At 37.0% G+C, this 18,789-nt stretch overlaps 1 non-coding gene across 1 annotated transcript; it reads right to left on the bottom strand.

Moving 5' to 3' along the window:
• Positions 1-5,111: 5,111 nt before the first annotated feature.
• Positions 5,112-5,218, bottom strand: LOC141624293 (small nucleolar RNA R71). Its single transcript, XR_012534100.1, has one exon. It is a non-coding gene; the product is annotated as a small nucleolar RNA R71 (small nucleolar RNA).
• Between the last annotated feature and the right edge of the window lie 13,571 nt (positions 5,219-18,789).

The following is an 18,789-nucleotide window of genomic DNA, read 5'->3' as shown; positions in this document are numbered from 1 at the left end:
CGACTTCAGGGTGGCTGACGAGGAGGAGAGGTCTGACGAGTAGCTGCTGATCTACTCACTTCCCCAGTTTTCTGGCTGGTTTGAGGAAGTTCGCTTATTTTGTAAGTATCTCCGCTTTATTTATTTATTTTTCATCTCCTTTTATATATTTCCTTCATTCATTTATTGGTCGTTTTTATCCCGTTCCCCATTTATTTACTGCTGGTGTATGTTGGAGGACAACGAGGGCGTTGTCCGTTTTGGGTTGGGGAGGGTATTGCATCCTTTGAGTCTGTATTTGCATTTATTTTTACATTCACGTTTATTTTCTGCTTGCATTGTTGTTTTAAATTCAAAATATTATAAAAAACTCACAAAAAAATAGAAAATTTCAAAAATATCACGTTTATTTTAGCATATAGGTCGCGTCGGAACGGTAGATTTCTGTGATGATATTGCACTGTAACTTGTCATTTCACTTAAGCCTTGCATTAGATTGTAATTTTATTAGCTTTGTCATGCGCATAGTCTACGAGTTAATGTTAAAAATACAGCTGAACATATAGACTTGACCTGAAAATATTGGCAAACTACTTAATAATTTCTAAGTTTTTAGAGCCATATAACTGGTGTCATCCGTGATCAGTTCATGTAGGAATTGAGAGTAGTATACTTCTTGCATAACATGTTCATCAATTTGCACTTTTATGAAATTCGATTGGTTTTTGCTTGCATACATTCGGGTTTGTGGTCGGTGTCACATGCAGGGAAGTGCTTGCAATTTTCCCTTTCTTTCATTTTCACCCATTTAGCTCCACATTAGCCAAACTTAGCCTTTTTGACCCATTAACTACACCCAAATTAAGCCTGCCAGTCAAGCTAGTTTAGTGTGTTTTTGCGGTGTATTTTCCATTGATGCGAGTTGGTTTGTTTATCTTGTTTGGAGTTGGTAAAAAAAGAAAAGAAAGGAGGATATGTTGAAATTGAAAGAGAAAAACATTGAGATGAAAAATGAAAAAAAAAAAAAAAAAGATGTGGGCAAGAAAATGAGAAAAGAATTAGAAAAGAAAAACAGACCGTTTAAAAAAGGGAAGTTTGTGATGGTCTTACTCCTATGCATTATTTATATCTTTTGAGGAGTTGTTTTGTTTGGTTAGTGAGTTTTTGTGTGCCAATGAAGGGCACTTGAGTTTGATTTTATAATTGGTTGAGAATCGGATTTGCTTAGTATGGCTTTGTTTAGGTGCTAGCTTGACGTATTACCTCCACATATCCCAAAACTGTTTTGCCTTTTCTTACTCATTGCCTCACTGAACCATAATTTTTGTAAGCTCTCAGCTGTGACAGACATTGTTTGGTTAGAATGTATGTATGGTGATTAGAATTGTCTATCATTTTTGTTGTAAGCATATTTATGTGGGTCGTCGTTTAGGTGAGTGACTATTTTCTCTTCTTCTCTTAGACTTATATACTTACCCTTTGCTTCATGAGAGAAGAGTGACCCGTGAGAGTCCGATTTTTAAGGTCTTGCAAGGTTGAGAGTTCAGCTTATTTATAGACATCATACAACTCGTTTGCGTTTGACTGTTGTAGCTATAAATGTCAGTTTTGTTTGCATTAAACGGTTTAAGTGGACAATTTATAGCTAGCTCTGAGTTTTCTTATCCGTTCCATTAGTTTGCATTTAGTTTACTCGAGGACGAGTAAAGGTTCGGTTTGGGGAGATTTGATACGTGCAATTTATATAGTCTTTTTAGCCTCTTATTGCACGCATTTCCATGTCGTTTCTATAGTTTTGTATTACAAAATGCCCCGAATAGGCTACTTTGGTTTTGTTTCGTCTCATTGCAGGAACGGACCTCAAAGTGGTGAAATCGTGCCTTATTCAGTCCCCCTAGCATGCATTTATGGAGATGGGGGATTTAGAGCGGAAGTGTTGTGTCTCGGGAAGTGTGAAGGAAGTCCTTAGAAGCTAATTAAACGTGTTCAAGCTGTTTTCAGTGGCTAACCATTCGATCGAGAGTTCTTTTCGTCGATCGAATGGTTTTGACGGTTGTTAGAGTTCGATCGAGTCCCTGCTGAGTTCGATCGAAGGGTGCTAACCTGGAGGCTCTCGATCGAAGGCTGTTTTTGTTCGATCGAGAGGATTTGCTGAAGAATTACTCGATCGAGAGGTTTCAAATGCCTCGATCGAGTACTTTGCTGATTTACATGGGATTTTATTTCGTGATTAGTTTATACTTTTGTTAATAAACGCTTCCCTATATAAGGTGACGGCGTCATTAGGTTAAGATATCTCATCTTTACCATACTTTACACTCTTAATCAGTCCCTAATTTTCTTTAAGCAGACACTTTGTTTTCCTTCCTCCTTTGCTACGTGTTCTTATTGCCGGATTCTTATCTTTGTAATCCTTCTTACTCTTTACTCTTTTTTTAATTCTTCTTGTTTTCTCTTCATTGTTTTGCTTCTTAATTTTGGTTTAATCATTGTTATTAATTTATGCAATATTGTTCTTTTAATCTTTCTATTATGTCTCGTGTCAGTTTATTCATCGTTGTTATTGTTAGTATCATTAATAGCATGAGTAGCTAATTCTCTCCGTGTTAGGATTAGGGGAGCCATGGTAGTGAGTTGATGATGTTGTGAATAGGTTAGATGATTAATGATGTGACCATAATTGGCGCATATTTAGCCCCCGAATTAGCCTTGTTTCCATGCTTTTTAGTGCTTATTTGGGTCATTTCTTATCTTTAGTTCTTTGTTTTGCATATTCTTTGAGATTTTGATCCCTTGGTAGGAAAGGAGTAAGAATCTTGCATTTTCATGGCAAAACGAGACTAAATTGATCGAATTCAATGACCAAGCATCAAGGAGAGACAAGATTAGAAGGCCTTTGTACATATCATAGTAGAAGACCAATGTTGAGGAAAGATCCTTGAGTCCCCAAGGAAATCCCCAAGGAATTTATGAAGAAAAGGGAAGAAAAGAAGAAGTTACTATGTTGATCGACAATCCGAGCGGATTGCCGGAATCCGCCCGTCCGGCCCCTGCACAATTCGAGCGTCCCGTGCACTGAATCCGCTCGGATTCCCCCTCAACAATCCGTCCGGATTCCCCAGAATCCGCTCGGATTCCACCGCCAAAATCCGGCCGTCCCGACCTTATTCCGCCCGGATTTCTTCACAAAGACGGATTGTCTTCTTCAAGCTACGAAAAGAGAAGCCCTTCTCTCGGAAAATACCGGGTCCTCCTTGCTCAACTTAAAAAGTGTAATTACTAGTTTAGCCCTTAGTTAACCTAATGCATCCTCCCTAATTTTCACTATAAATACCCCATTAGGCTAATTAGAGGAGCATGTTCTTCTTATCAATAATTAGTGTAGTTAATATCAATCAAATCTCTCTTCAATATTGTAATCAAGTATTAATCAAGTTTTAATCCAAGTTTTAGTTCTTTAATCTCTCTTTTGTTCATCCTTTATTTTGGGTAATTGAAGATTATTTGGGTTATTATTGGGGGATTGACAACCTCTCAATCTAGCATTCAAGTACTTCTATTATTCTTGCTTTATTATTGGAATCATTAGTAGGTATAATCTCTTAATCCCTTTTTAATTATTGTTAATTACTTTCATTTATTCATCATGTTTCATATTGTTGGTATGATTGACAACCTTGCTAGCATGATCAACATGATAATGAGTGAGTAGTCTCTTAGCTAGGGTTAATGGGTGATTAGGGAAACCAACATGGGGAATGATTCATGCTTAAATTAATATGCTTTCATGCTTTATTTGCTTGCTTGTTTTGATCTCAACTCATGCACATGTTATACTTGATGAAATGCTAAGCCTATGAATCCTTGCATTTACTATCATCTCCTATCTTTTCAATGAGACTTGTAAGACATAACCCAACTCGAGTCTCATTAGACCATGCATGTTGTTGAGTAGGGAAGATTAAGTCGACTTGTAGGTGTTGTACAATCTAATCGATTCGACTCCAGGACCCAAACTTTCCTAGGATTGTAAGATATAACCCAACTCAATCCATCACAACAATAATTGCTTGCTTATAATTTGAGAACATGTTTGTATGATCATATCCCATGATTCCCCTATGATCCCATGACACCCTAGTGCCTTTAATCAATTGTTTACACCCCTTTTTATTCATCTTGCTTGTTTATTTTCATTGTTATTCTAGTTTAGTAACCTTCTACATCAACCCAACTTGTGACACCCCTTAGACACCACTAGTTACAATAGAAATCTCATTTCAACTCCCGTCCCTTGGGATCCGACCTTTACTTGCCTCTTTACTAATTGTAGAGTTGCTTGTTAAGCTATAAATTGTGTTTTGATTCGACCGTGACCAACAACCACATCTATTTATTTGTGAATACGAAACGGACCGATCAAAAATGGCGCCGTTGCCGGGGACGGTGTTTGTTTGATTTAGATTTCTTTTTATTGTTATTAGTTGTGTCTTTCTTCGTCTTGAGGAAGTAAAACTCCTCAAGGTTTGTTCTAATTGTTTTTGAGTTGTTTGATATTTTGCATGTCTAGAAGGTTACAAAGTAATTTGTTACCTTTTGACCGTGAAATCGAAAGAACCTTGACGAACAATAGGAGACTTGTTAGGAGGAATTTGAGAGGTGTTGGTGAAGTTGTTCAACCCACTAGTGAGTTTGTCAATCCTTTCGCAATAGAAGGAGAAGAAAACCCATTACACAATACCCCACAAAATCCACCTACAATGCCAAAATTCTCGTCACACTCCGTACCCACCGAGGATAATCTACCAAATGGTACTCCTACACCGCAACATCTCACCGGAAATTTTATTGCCAAGTCCGCCTTCATCCAACTAGTTGAGAGGAGCCAATTTGGGGGAATGCCTAGTGAGGACCCTCATTCTCATATGGAAACCTTTTGCGATTATTGTGATGCTATCTCTCAAACGGGCGTGACTCAAGACCAAATTAGATGGGTCTTATTTCCTTTTTCCTTAATCGGCACCGCAAAGCAATGGTTGAAGGGCCTTGATAAGGCCACCCTTGGAATAGATTCTTGGAAGAAGTTGGCTCTAGCTTTCTACAAAAAATTCTACCCACCGGAAAAGACCAACATGCTAAGAGCTCAAATTACGGGTTTTAAGCAAAGGGATGAAGAGTCTTTGTATGAAGCTTGGGAGCGGTTTAAAGGTATTTGTCGCTCATGTCCTCACCATGGACTTAGCGAATGGTTTTTGGTGCAACAATTTTGGAATGGTTTATATGAATATTCTAGGAACATTCTCAATATGGGATCAAATGGAATGTTCACCGAAGTTGATGACAATCAAACATGGAACAAGATTGAGGAAATGGCGGTCCATAACTCACAATATAGTAGACCTCGCAAGGCTACTAGAGGAGGAAAGCATGAAGTGGACTCCGTTACTCAATTGGGTGCTCAACTTAGTGCTCACATTGACACAATCAACTTGAAGTTTGAACAAGCTATGGCTAGACTTGAGGAAAACTCAAAATCATCGAAGCATCATGTCAATGCCATGACGGCATCCTCATCAATCCCAAGTGGGATATGTGAGAATTGTGGAACTTTGGGTCATGACCCAAGTGAGTGTTGGGGAACAACCAAACAAGTTAATGCTTTCCAAGCTTACAAGAGTGGTACCCCTTATTCCAATTTTTACAATGAGAACACCAAGTTCCATCCAAATCTCTCATACAAAAGCCAAAATGTTCAAAACCCTCAAACAACATACACTCCACCACCCATGAGAAACCAAAATCAAAGACCCTTTTACAATCAAAACCAAGGTTACCAAAATCAAAATCCATACAATCACCAAAATGACCAAGGTTTTGATGTCCAAAAAGCGGTCCTCCAAATGCAAAAGAATCAACAAGAATTTTTCACCCAAATGCAAAAAGATAGCCAAGCAAAGGAAACTACCATCAACAACATTCTAGCTCACACCAAGATGTTGGAAACACAATTGACTCAACTAGCATCTTCAAGCTCACAAAGACAAAAGGGGCAATTACCACCTCAAAGTAATCCCCCAAGGCATGAAACGTTAGTGCCATTCACTTGAGAAGTGGTACAAGGTATGAAGCACCGAAGAAGCAAGTTGAGGATGAAGTTGTGGAAGCTAGTGAAAAGGAAGAAATTGTGCAAAACTCCAAAGATGGAGAATCAACAAAAGAAGAAAGTTCAAAGAAAAGTGAAGACAAGGCCAAGGAGAAGGATCCCATTGTGATTAGACTTCCTTTTCCAAGTCGTCAAGCCAAGCCCAAATTTGATGATCAACTTGGAAAGTTCATGGAAATTGTGAAGAATTTAGAAGTCTCAATTCCTTTCACGGAATTAATCAATCACGTTCCGGCCTATGCGAAGTATATGAAAGATATCCTCACAAAGAAGAAGTCGATCCGGAAACTTGAGACTATCGCCTTCACTAAGGTGAGTAGTGCAATACTTCAAGGGAGTTCACCTCCAAAGTTAAAGGATCCGGGAAGCTTCTCAATACCGTGTACCATTGGCGACACAACGATCAACAAAGCCTTATGTGATCTAGGGGCTAGTGTGAGTGTCATGCCGTACTCGGTAAGTAAAAGGTTGGGGATGGGAGAGCTTAAATGCACCAACATCACACTCCAAATGGCCGATAGATCGACGAAGACACCGTTAGGGATATGGGAAGATGTCCCCGTGCGAATTGGGAAGTTTTTCATCCCGGTGGATTTTGTCATTGTTGATATGGAGGAAGATTCCAACATTCCAATCATCCTAGGAAGACCTTTCCTACACACTGCCGGTGCGGTGATTGATGTGAAACATGGAGAGCTCACTCTAGAAGTGGGAGATGAAAGCATAACTTTTAATCTTGACAAGACTATGAGAGCTCCTCGTTTGCATGAGCCGTGTTTCATGATTGATCATTATAGCCGAAAAGATGAAAGGAAGAAATCGGAACTCCAATGGAGGAAGAAAGTTGAAGATGCTCCATTCAAAGAGCAAATGAATTATGACAAGGAGAGCTTGCAAAGCTCATCAAAATCAACCAAGGAAGAAGAGGATGGCCTCATTGGCCAAGAGAAGAAATTGGGAGAGTTGTCTCCATCTAAGCAAGGGATTTTCAATGATCAACTCAATGAAGTTTGTGGTCTTTGGGACGACGAGTTTGAAGGGATTTTTAATCCCTACATTGGACATGCCATCGATCATGATCAACAACAAGGGCCACGGTCTATTGAGGACCTCTACCATAATAATGAACAAGCTTTTGATTACTTCTTCAAGGTGTTGAGCAACATCAACAACACCTTGAACATGCCCCCTTGACATCTCATCAAGAATGAGAGTTTGGTGGAGTCCTCTCTAAACCGCCACTTGTAAATATTTCTAACTCCCTAACTTACATTTCAATTCTTATATTGCATTTTTGTCATCTTTGGATTTTTATTTACTTTGATCAAAATAATTGTCATGTAAGAGAGAAGTGAGGGAGGGACTAACAATTTCAATTGATATGTAGTGCTTTACCTTAGTGTGGGGATGGCAATTGCCAAGGCTATCCTTGCCTTAGTAGTGCCCCCACAAAGAAGAACACAAGACTTGAAAGAAAGAATGGAAGAATGATAAAGGGAATGCGCTGTGCACGGGTGGAACTGAATCCGTGTACACAGAGGACGAATCCGAGCGGATTCCCAAGTATCCGCCCGTCTTATGCAATCCGAGCGTCCTGCAGAAAAGACGCTCGTCTTGAACTTAGCTGAATTTTGAAATTTTATTGACTGTTAAAGAATCCGAGCGGATTTCTGAAAATCCGCCCGTCCTGAAGAATCCGTCCGTCCTGGGAAAAAGACGCCCGTCTTTGCAACTGAGGAAAACAAGCAAATTTCTCTGGACGAAAATCCGTCCGTCCTTGAGAGTATCCGCCCGTCCCGTGTTCAGCAAATCTGAGCGGATTGTACCAAATCTGCCCGTCTTTAGGCGAGCTTTTGCAAAGGTAGAAGAAGCAGAATCCGCACGGATTGAGCCTAATCCGCACGGATTGCCCCTGCAGTTTTGAAATTTTCGGCTTCTTTATAACCCCTCCCACCTTCATTCATTCATTCATAAACACTACCCACAACATCAAAACCCTCATCCCCTCCATCATAAAAACAAAAACCCTCAACAACATTCAACAAAAACAAATCAAACCACCCTTCCAACAACAAATTAATCACTCCTTCTTCAACAAAAATCAAAACCAAGAACAAAATCTTCAACCTTTGAGTCGATTTTTGTTTTCATAAAGGCAAAGCCTTTCACCTTCAAATCGATTTGGGCATACTACAAATTGAAGATTTTTCGCTCTTTTCTTGGTTAAGCTCATCAATGGCAAGAACTAAGGGTGCAACAAAGGCAACAAAGGCACCAAAGGCTAAGGCACTCTCCCAAAGGCAAAAGGCTCTTCAAACAAAGAAAGCTTTGGCTATGGTGGTGGCAACACCAAACTTGGAAGTGCAACAACAACAACCTTCTATGGGGCCATCAACACCTTCTACTCCGGTAATTAATCAACTTTTGCATTATCCGGAGGTAACTTTTATTTCCGATACCCATAGAAATACCTTTGTCAAGTTTGCTATGAAATCTATTCAATCCACCAAATTCATATGTAAAGATGCCTTGGAAAAATTGGGTGTTCTTGAACAAACAAAAGCCTTTTTCAAAGCCATGGGGTTGGAGAAATTGTTTGAAACAAAGGAATTGACATACCCCTCCCTTGTCTTGGAATTCTTAAGTTCTTTAAAAGTCACCAAGTTGAGAATAGAGAAAATCTCGAGTTTCGTCTAGCTAATGTGAGTAGACGCATTACCTTTACGGAATTAGGTGAAATTTTGGGTCTTAGTGATGAATCGAGTTATCTTAAGCATTATGTAAAGTATGACCCCGAGCCTCTTTGGGAGGCAATCTCCGGGAAGAAATTTGAGGATTTTCATGCATGTCGTGCTCTTTTGGTCCATCATCCGGGCATAAGAGTATGGCACAAGGTTGTGGGAAATACCATAATTGCTAGGAAAGACACCAATCATTTCACAAGACTTGATTTTATTCTCCTTGAATCGGCTTTGAATATCGGAAGAATTCATACCAAGCCTTACAATTCTTTGAGGCTCTTGGTAGAAAGATGGTTTAATGTTGATAATGGGAAGAAGGGCACAACCGTTATTGTCAATGGCGGCCTAGTCACACTCCTAGCCAAGCACTTTGATCCTAATTTCAATAAGGATAGCAAGTACAAAGCAAAGGAAGGTGGCCATCTTATTGATATGCATATTATGATTCACAAGTTCAAGTGGGTTGCCCATAACCCCCTTGACACTAAGAATGGATGGCTAACTAGTGAAGCTAGATCGTTCACCTTGCCCTCGAAGATTTGTCGCCTAAGCGTCCACCGGACCAATTATCTACTTCCCCTTTCCGAAGAAGCCGAGTATATCATTCAACAACAAAAGGGTGATCTTGAAGCTCCCTCCTCTTCCATTGTCATACCACCTTACCCCTTTGAATATGAAGAGTTCAAACCGGAAGGAATTGAAATTGGGAAAGACTATGTGACTCTCCTCATGCAAGCAATGCACAAGCAAGCCCATGAAGATCGGAAAAATGCGTATTTGGCTCAATATCCACCCCTCCTACATCTAGCTAGGCAAGGACTCCTTGATCCATCTTGTCCTTTGCCTAGTTGGGCGGATAGAGAAGTCTTATTTCCGGGTGCATCTAGGGACGTGGTGGGAGACAATGAGGTTGTTGGAAATGATGAAGAAGTTGATGATAATATTGAGGAAGATGCAAGTGAAGATGGAGAAAGAAATGGTGAAGATGAGGAAGAAAGTGAAGAAGCAAATGACAAAGAAAGTGGCAATGTGACCACTTCTCATGAGGGAAGTGATGATGATGATAGCATGATGGAAGACTAGCAAGCCTTGGAGACTCCTACACTCCCATGGTTTGTGTCTTGTCTCTTTGTATTTTATTTCATTTTGATCATTGTTGGAGTAGTCCTAGAAACATCAAAGGACTCACACCTCGGTACCATTGAGGTGTTCTTATTCTATTGTTCCCATTTGTAAAATCCAAAATGACAAACTAGTTTCATGCATAGCATAGTGTGTGCATGAACTATACCCATCCTTGGACATTAGCAATAGTGTCTCACTCGGTTTGGGGAAGTTAATGCATACGCAACGGGAGGTAATCTAAATTATCCTCTCCGTCATAACAAAAACCATGCATCATGTAGTGTAGCTTAGTATAGAATTACATTTAGTATAGAAATCATGCATCATCTTTGCATAATTTCCATCATTTTGGCCATTGAGGACAATGCCCATATTAGTGTGGGGATGGGAATTCTAACATTTAACTCTTATTCAAAAACCTATAAAAATTGAAAAATTTCAAAAATCATAAAAATTGAAAAAAATTGAAAACCCAAAAACAAGTTCATTTCCTTTGTATGTATTGTTTTGTATATATTGTGTTTGTTTTATCCTTGTTCACATTGATTGACTACGCCACATCCGAGACATGAGGATATTGAAGACCGCATGGTATGATCTTTCCAATCTCCTTTTTCCTCTTTATGTTAATGACTATGTGGCTTCATTTTGATTGATGCGGTACAACAATGTGAACTTAGGACTTGCATTTAGATTGTTTGTCATATTAGTTGGTAGAATCATATGCATTAGGATGTTTATATGTTAGTTGCATCATGGCATGTAGTTGCATGTTAGAAAAATTTTGCGAAACCGTCTACTTGGGAAGCTTGACAAGTGTATATAGGCCCTAGTAGATGCCTTTTGTTCTTAAGACTTTGCTTGTTAGAATATTTGTAAAACACCCTAGGATGTGTCATGCTAGTATCCTTTGACCCATGGTTTAAGGCCGAGTCAAGAGTACCTTGTGGTGTGATAACTCCTTGGCTACCGTTTATTCCAAGGTGACCCTTGAAACCATGCACCCATACATCCATCATCCATGTTCTACCATATTTTTGTCAACAAAAGGGAATGGGCACAAAAAAGAAATCAATTTGAGTTCAATGAAATGAAAAGTGAAAGAAAGTTTGCAAAAATGCATCAAAAGAAAAAAAAAGGAGCAAAAATAGAACTCCTAAGCTTCAAATACAAGGCACCCTCGTTACTAATTGGGGTGACTTTGAAAATGTTCAAAAAAAAAAAAAAAAAAAATTGTCAAGTATTGAAATGCCAAAAATCAAAAAAAAATGGCAAAGAAAGTGTTCTCAAATGTCAAATGCCACAAGAAATTGGGGGAAAAAACAAAAACAAAAGCAAACTCCCAAAATGAAACTCAAATATCTATCGATCCCTTTATCCATCATATCCATTTTTGTGCATGGTAGAGAGGGGACGACCCTTCTTCTTGTCTAGGCAAGAGGGGGAATTCCGCGATCCTCCAGTGTTTCTAACACCATAGGGAGTCTATTCTTGACAAAAGCATTTAACGATTGAGGACAAAGGTACCCTAGCTTGACACATTTTGGAGGTGATTTATTGGTATCCTTCTAGGCTTAGTAGTTTGAACAAATTGCATCTATGAAGGATTGTATACCCTTGAATTGCTTCCCTTGTAGATAATTTCCGCCACTTGATGAGGGAGTGGCTATTCTTTTTGTAGATGCATCCATTATGTGTTTTTGTGTGCTTAATGTTTGGATGTGTCGTCATTTTGGCAAGACCCACCTTGCCTTGCAAGAAGGCATCCTACCTCATGGTTGTCTTGTTGTGAGTTGAAGGGGCGGAGTGAGACCCGCTAATTGTCTCATATCGGCTATATTATTAGGATAGGTTAGTATTGGTCCTAGTCTTTGTCACCTCTTTACTCGGGACGAGCAAAGGTTCGGTTTGGGGATATTTGATGTGACCATAATTGGCGCATATTTAGCCCCCGAATTAGCCTTATTTCCATGCTTTTTAGTGCTTATTTGGGTCATTTCTTATCTTTAGTTCTTTGTTTTGCATATTCTTTGAGATTTTGATCCCTTGGTAGGAAAGGAGTAAGAATCTTGCATTTTCATGGCAAAACGAGACTAAATTGATCGAATTCAATGACCAAGCATCAAGGAGAGACAAGATTAGAAGGCCTTTGTACATATCATAGTAGAAGACCAATGTTGAGGAAAGATCCTTGAGTCCCCAAGGAAATCCCCAAGGAATTTATGAAGAAAAGGGAAAAAGAAGAAGTTACTATGCTTTGACGACAATCCGAGCGGATTGCCAGAATCCGCCCGTCCAGCCTCGCACAATCCGAGCGTCCGTGCACTGAATCCGCTCGGATTTCCCCTCAACAATCCGTCCGGATTCCCCAGAATCCGCTCGGATTCCACCGCCAAATCCGGCCGTCCCGACCTTATTCCGCCCGGATTTCTTCACAAAGACGGATTGTCTTCTTCAAGCTACGAAAAGAGAAGCCCTTCTCTCAGAAAATACCGGGTCCTCCTTGCTCAACTTAAAAAGTGTAATTACTAGTTTAGCCCTTAGTTAACCCTAATGCATCCTCCCTAATTTTCACTATAAATACCCCATTAGGCTAATTAGAGGAGCATGTTCTTCTTATCAATAATTAGTGTAGTTAATATCAATCAAATCTCTCTTCAATATTGTAATCAAGTATTAATCAAGTTTTAATCCAAGTTTTAGTTCTTTAATCTCTCTTTTGTTCATCCTTTATTTTTGGGTAATTGAAGATTATTTGGGTTATTATTGGGGGATTGACAACCTCTCAATCTAGCATTCAAGTACTTCTATTATTCTTGCTTTATTATTGGAATCATTAGTAGGTATAATCTCTTAATCCCTTTTTAATTATTGTTAATTACTTTCATTTATTCATCATGTTTCATATTGTTGGTATGATTGACAACCTTGCTAGCATGATCAACATGATAATGAGTGAGTAGTCTCTTAGCTAGGGTTAATGGGTGATTAGGGGAAACCAACATGGGGAATGATTCATGCTTAAATTAATATGCTTTCATGCTTTATTTGCTTGCTTGTTTTGATCTCAACTCATGCACATGTTATACTTGATGAAATGCTAAGCCTATGAATCCTTGCATTTACTATCATCTCCTATCTTTTCAATGAGACTTGTAAGACATAACCCAACTCGAGTCTCATTAGACCATGCATGTTGTTGAGTAGGGAAGATTAAGTCGACTTGTAGGTGTTGTACAATCTAATCGATTCGGCTCCGGGACCCAAACTTTCCTAGGATTGTAAGATATAACCCAACTCAATCCATCACAACAATAATTGCTTGCTTATAATTTGAGAACATGTTTGTATGATCATATCCCATGATTCCCCTATGATCCCATGACACCCTAGTGCCTTTAATCAATTGTTTACACCCCTTTTTATTCATCTTGCTTGTTTATTTTCATTGTTATTCTAGTTTAGTAACCTTCTACATCAACCCAACTTGTGACACCCCTTAGACACCGCTAGTTACAATAGAAATCTCATTTCAACTCCCGTCCCTTGGGATCCGACCTTTACTTGCCTCTTTACTAATTGTAGAGTTGCTTGTTAAGCTATAAATTGTGTTTTGATTCGACCGTGACCAACGACCACATCTATTTATTTGTGAATACGAAACGGACCGATCAATTAAATTGAGAGAACTGTTTCATTAACAATATAACTGTAATCGTTTAGTTGAGTGCACACTTCTAAACTCGTTAAATTGGTTAAATTCAATCCTAGATCGGAAGATTAGAATGATCAGACCTGTTATGAACAGTAGACTACCCTAATGAGGACGGAAGTTAAGTTAGTTGTATTCTAGGGTGGATAGCGGACCGGAAGGACCTTTCCCTTACCCTTCTCACATTATATCGTGTGAACTATTTATGACTGAATTATTTAACTGCCATGGTGAACCGACTTCCTAGCATATTTCTCTTCATTTGTTTACATCATTTATTTCTCTTGTCACTTAATTTCTCTTGCGTTGATCTCTCTTAGTTTAGAAATCAATTTAAAACCCCCATTTGTAACCAGACAGACTTAGATAGCAGATAGATATAATAGCCTCCCTGTGGAGATCGACCCTACTTCCGCTAACTTCTGTTAATTGTCTTAGGTATTTATTTTTGGTACTAAACGATGGTATCAGTAATTGTTGTTGTGTAATTTGGTTGGTTGTGTTTGTCTGTGGTTCACGAGGCGCGCCCTCGGCTAAGAGGAGTCACTTGCGGGAGTGGCTTCACGCCCTTGATTCGCCCTCTGTGGAACCAGCCACAGGAAGGGATGTGCATATTAAGGAACTTGGGTTTTCGCTCGGAATTGAGGAGCGGGGATTTGGTGGGTACGGCTGCGGTCCCTCACTGGCGGTGTGGAATATCTGTTGCGATGGGTATTCTGGCAGGACTACACACTTTAGTGTGTAGTCAGGTGTGTGGATATGTGACGGAGTTAGGTGATCTGTGTACTGTTATCTTGCTTATCTTATTTGGTGTAATCAGTAACTGACCTCATTTAAATGTTTTAAAAACTGTGGTGATCCATTCGGGGGTGGTGAGCAGTGGTTGTTGGAATAAGTGTCCTCCGACAATAATGCGATCACAACTGTTAATCATAATGATCACATGTTTAAATCTCATTTTAAGAATACATGTGGGATGTAATATTTTTACAGTCAACTGGTCCACACATATCGGTAATGATTGGCTGATTAGAGTTTGACATTACTGTCGTGCGACGGTGGTGATCAGTTGATCCCCTTAGGTCATACCTAAAGGGTAACACTCTTAATTGAATATTTAATTGATCGTATGACGATACGAGTTAATTAAATTACTTTAAATTGACAGACGATTTTGGAAGTAATATTAACGTGTCTTATTGTAATTTGATTAAATGAGATACGATCTAAGTAATCGAATTGTTTTATTACTTAGATAAAATTATTGTTTACGAAACAATTGAAATTGAATGAATAATTTATTATAAATAGAAGACGTTGTAATTTATAATTTGATAAACCGTTTTGGTACAAGTAATTACGAATTACTAGTCAATTTTGTAAATGACATATTTTATGAGTATGTTGATTTTTAATATGTTAAAAATACATTACATTGTGACATGTCATGTAACATGCACATATGACAAATTGACAAATGACAAAATATAAAATGGACCACCCATTTTATGAAAGTGCCGAAAAATAAGGAGGGAGTATTAGGTTTAAATTATGTTAATTATGTTTAGTGGAAAACATAATCATAAGACCTAATACATAGCCATGCACACCTAGTTGCTTTTGTGAAGAGCATCTTGGTCATGCATTGGCCCTAGCCACTTCCTCATAACCGCTTTTCTAAGGCCATAATTAGAGAGTTTTTCTCTCTAATTTTTATTCACAACTTCACATAATATTTCTAGAGTAAGAAATATAATTTCCTCTCAACATCTTATGAGAAATTAGAGAGATAAAAACTTCCAAAAATCCTTTCGCTATACCGAAATAATAGAGACCAATATAAATATTTTGGGTCAATTTTTAGTAAGATATATATTGTTCTAGTTAAATAATATTTATCTTTTAAGGGGTTATCTTGGGTATTCATCTTTGGGAGAGATTCTAAGCTTGAATCTTTGTTCATCCATATGAGGAAAGCTCAAGAACAAGTAAGAAGGAGATCTTACTTGTTCCCTTTGATCCGAAATATATAGTAAGGAAAACGATTTCTTCACTTATCTATTTTAGTTTGCATGCATAAGATTTGTATTTAATTTTATGACTAAATTAATTGTAACATATATGAATATGTTAAATAATGAGATTAATAATTTCCTACAAGTGGTATCAAGAGCCTTAGGTTATTTGCATGCAAATCGGTTATTGTTTTTCCGAGTTATAAGATTAACAAACAAAACTAATAAATTTGTGTTTATTATGATATATCACGAAATTTATTATTCATGTTAAAGTTTCTGATCCTAAAATGTTTTAGGATATTTTGGTTTAATTTATGGATTTTATTCTTCATTTTATATAATAATGGCATTAAAATGTGATTTTTATGATAAAAATGTCATTTTTGGACGAAAAATAGCTAAACTTCGATTTTTCCAGTGACTTTTGGATATGTTTTCACATATATTATATACTGATGGCCTGTAAAGTTTCATAATTTTATGAGTTGCTATGCTCGAAATATGGATTTTTCATGTTAAATTCGAATTTAAATGAGAAAATAGGTTAATATGAGATAAATTTTGAATCTGGTCATAGAAATTTAGTATGTTGTCACATGAAATTTTACAAGATGTGTGTAAAATATTTGGCTATAATGAAGTGTTTATGCATGATTTATGAATTTTTGATGAAAAATCACATAAATAGTGACTTTAATTAGTAAAAATTGCTAAAACATACTTCATGACTAAGGAAAAACGTCACATGTTGCATTTTATCATATATTTCAGATCTAAAATTGAAAAGTTGATAAAAATAATTTTTCTCATATTTTTATGATTATAATTCATAAATCCGATAAACCGCAACATTGTTTTTCTCTATAAATTTCGAAATTTTTAACCTATGTTTTTGAACATTATGAGTGTCATGATATTTTTCCAGAATGTTCATGATTTTAAAATTTCAAATTTTGAATTTATTTGAAATTTTTATGATTTAATTTGAAATTTATGACATAATATTGTATTTTTGAGTCCATTTATGAACAATTTTAAGAAATATAAGTTAATTATTGTCAATGTGTTAGTGGAGACTAATTTTGAATCCTAAGTTGGTTAGGGTAATTAACTTGTACATAAATATGAATTTATGTAATTATTGTGATTATAAAAGGTTAAATCACGCAAATCCGTAAAAACCGATTAATATACGATATTGGCTCCTTAAAGGCGATTTATCATAAAATTGGGCATGTTCATACATATTATAATGCTGCATTTTATTTATGATTGTCATAATTTTATTTTATGTAATTTTTGAATTATGTAATTTTACTTAGTATGGCCTTAGTTTTTAATTGGTATTGCCCGAAATGTATGGGAATATCGATTCGGTTGTAATTTATTGTGATCTCGTATCACCGTTTTGTAATTTAATAGATTTATTTTATTTTAATTACAAATGTATAATAGGAAATTATGTAATTTGTTATGTAATTTATTTATTCCGGAGTACCTTGAAGACGGTGTCACTCAAGAAGGCGATCCATTAAAGAAAGTGTTGCCTTGAAATGCGTGCCAAGACCAAAGTTTAAGGGACCAAAGGAGTTGGTTTCCGAATATGTAATAGTTTATTAGATTTACTATTTTAGGAAGGCTATACTAGGATTTTATTTATGCTTTGCATTTTATTTATATGTTGCATGCATCGCTAAATCGTCATAACTAAAACATGCATTATCATTAAATCGAGTATATCGACCGTGTCAATTACAATTATCGTAGTTCACCGCTTTAGTTCACTTAAAACGTGATAGATAATAAATTGACATGACCTCTCGCTAAAAGTAAACAATTGAGACTTAGCCTTACCAAAAAGAAGAAACCATGAAAACCTATTTCATGAGGGAGTGCACTCGGCCACACCGGGGTACAAACCTTGTTACGTAGGGGATGTGGGTGATAAATGTCTATCCACCAAATTCATGTTGATAAGGGATGAATCGGCTACACCGTGCCCAAGTTAATGTGGATTTGGATCATGGACACATTTATTCGAAATTTGGGTTGAATTCAACAAAAGTATTGATAAGGGATGAATCGACTACAGCGTGCCCTTGTCGGATGTGTTTTGGGCTAAAGATAAATGTTAATGTAATTTTATCGACCAAGAGTTCTAAAAGTAGAATCGATTAAAGAGTTAATCCACCGAGTTATATTGATAAGGGATGTATCGGCCACACCGTGCCCAAGTTAATATGAATTTGGATCTTGGAATCATTTATAATAGTTGGGTAGAGGTCACTATATAAATGCTATAAAACTTGTTAAATTATTTACAAGTATTATTATAACGATAAATGTTTTGTTTTCACTATTCCGTTGTCTTTTTGTTCTATTTCTTTACCTCAATTATATACGATATCATTTCGATTTTGTTTCAAATCTCCATTAAAACATCGTAACTAAAGACAAAACTTGAATTTTCTTCTAAAAACCTCGTATTATCCATTGTAAGGATCTCTTGTGAAAAGTATAGATAAAAGTTATTCGTGATCAAAAGGGTTTTTGATTCTTGACTAACATATCTACTTACAATGAATTGTTTCTCATATGCTTAATTGAGTTAAGTACTTTGAAACGTTAAATCATTTTGGTAACTAGATTTGTTGGATATCAAAATTGACAAAAATACCGCAACCACTTCAATGAAAGTTTTAAGACTAAAACGATTGAATTGAAGAGTAGTCTTCATAAGATTCAACTTTGCTTCTCTAAAGTAAAGATTCATTGAATTGAGTGGGAGCATTCTCTTAAACCGTTAAGAAAAGGATAAGGTTTTTTAAAGAAGTAAAATTAGAATGGAATTGATATAAGGTAATGTTAAAAGTAAAGTTATTGAGAATAACGATACTAAACCTGTCAATCCCGACCGATATAGTTTCCATTGTCTTAAATGTTGGACAGTAGAAAGGAAACTACCCCAAATTATTGAAGAATCAACAAGTTAGTTGTGGGACATCTAATGGGACCTTCTTCTTTAAATGTTTATTTGATTGACATAAATTT

Source organism: Silene latifolia, chromosome X, assembly GCF_048544455.1.
Source record: "Silene latifolia isolate original U9 population chromosome X, ASM4854445v1, whole genome shotgun sequence".
In the NCBI taxonomy this organism is placed as follows: Eukaryota; Viridiplantae; Streptophyta; class Magnoliopsida; order Caryophyllales; family Caryophyllaceae; genus Silene; species Silene latifolia.
The sequence above is the reverse complement of the archived record's forward strand: the minus strand, read 5'-3'. Positions and strand labels throughout refer to the sequence as shown.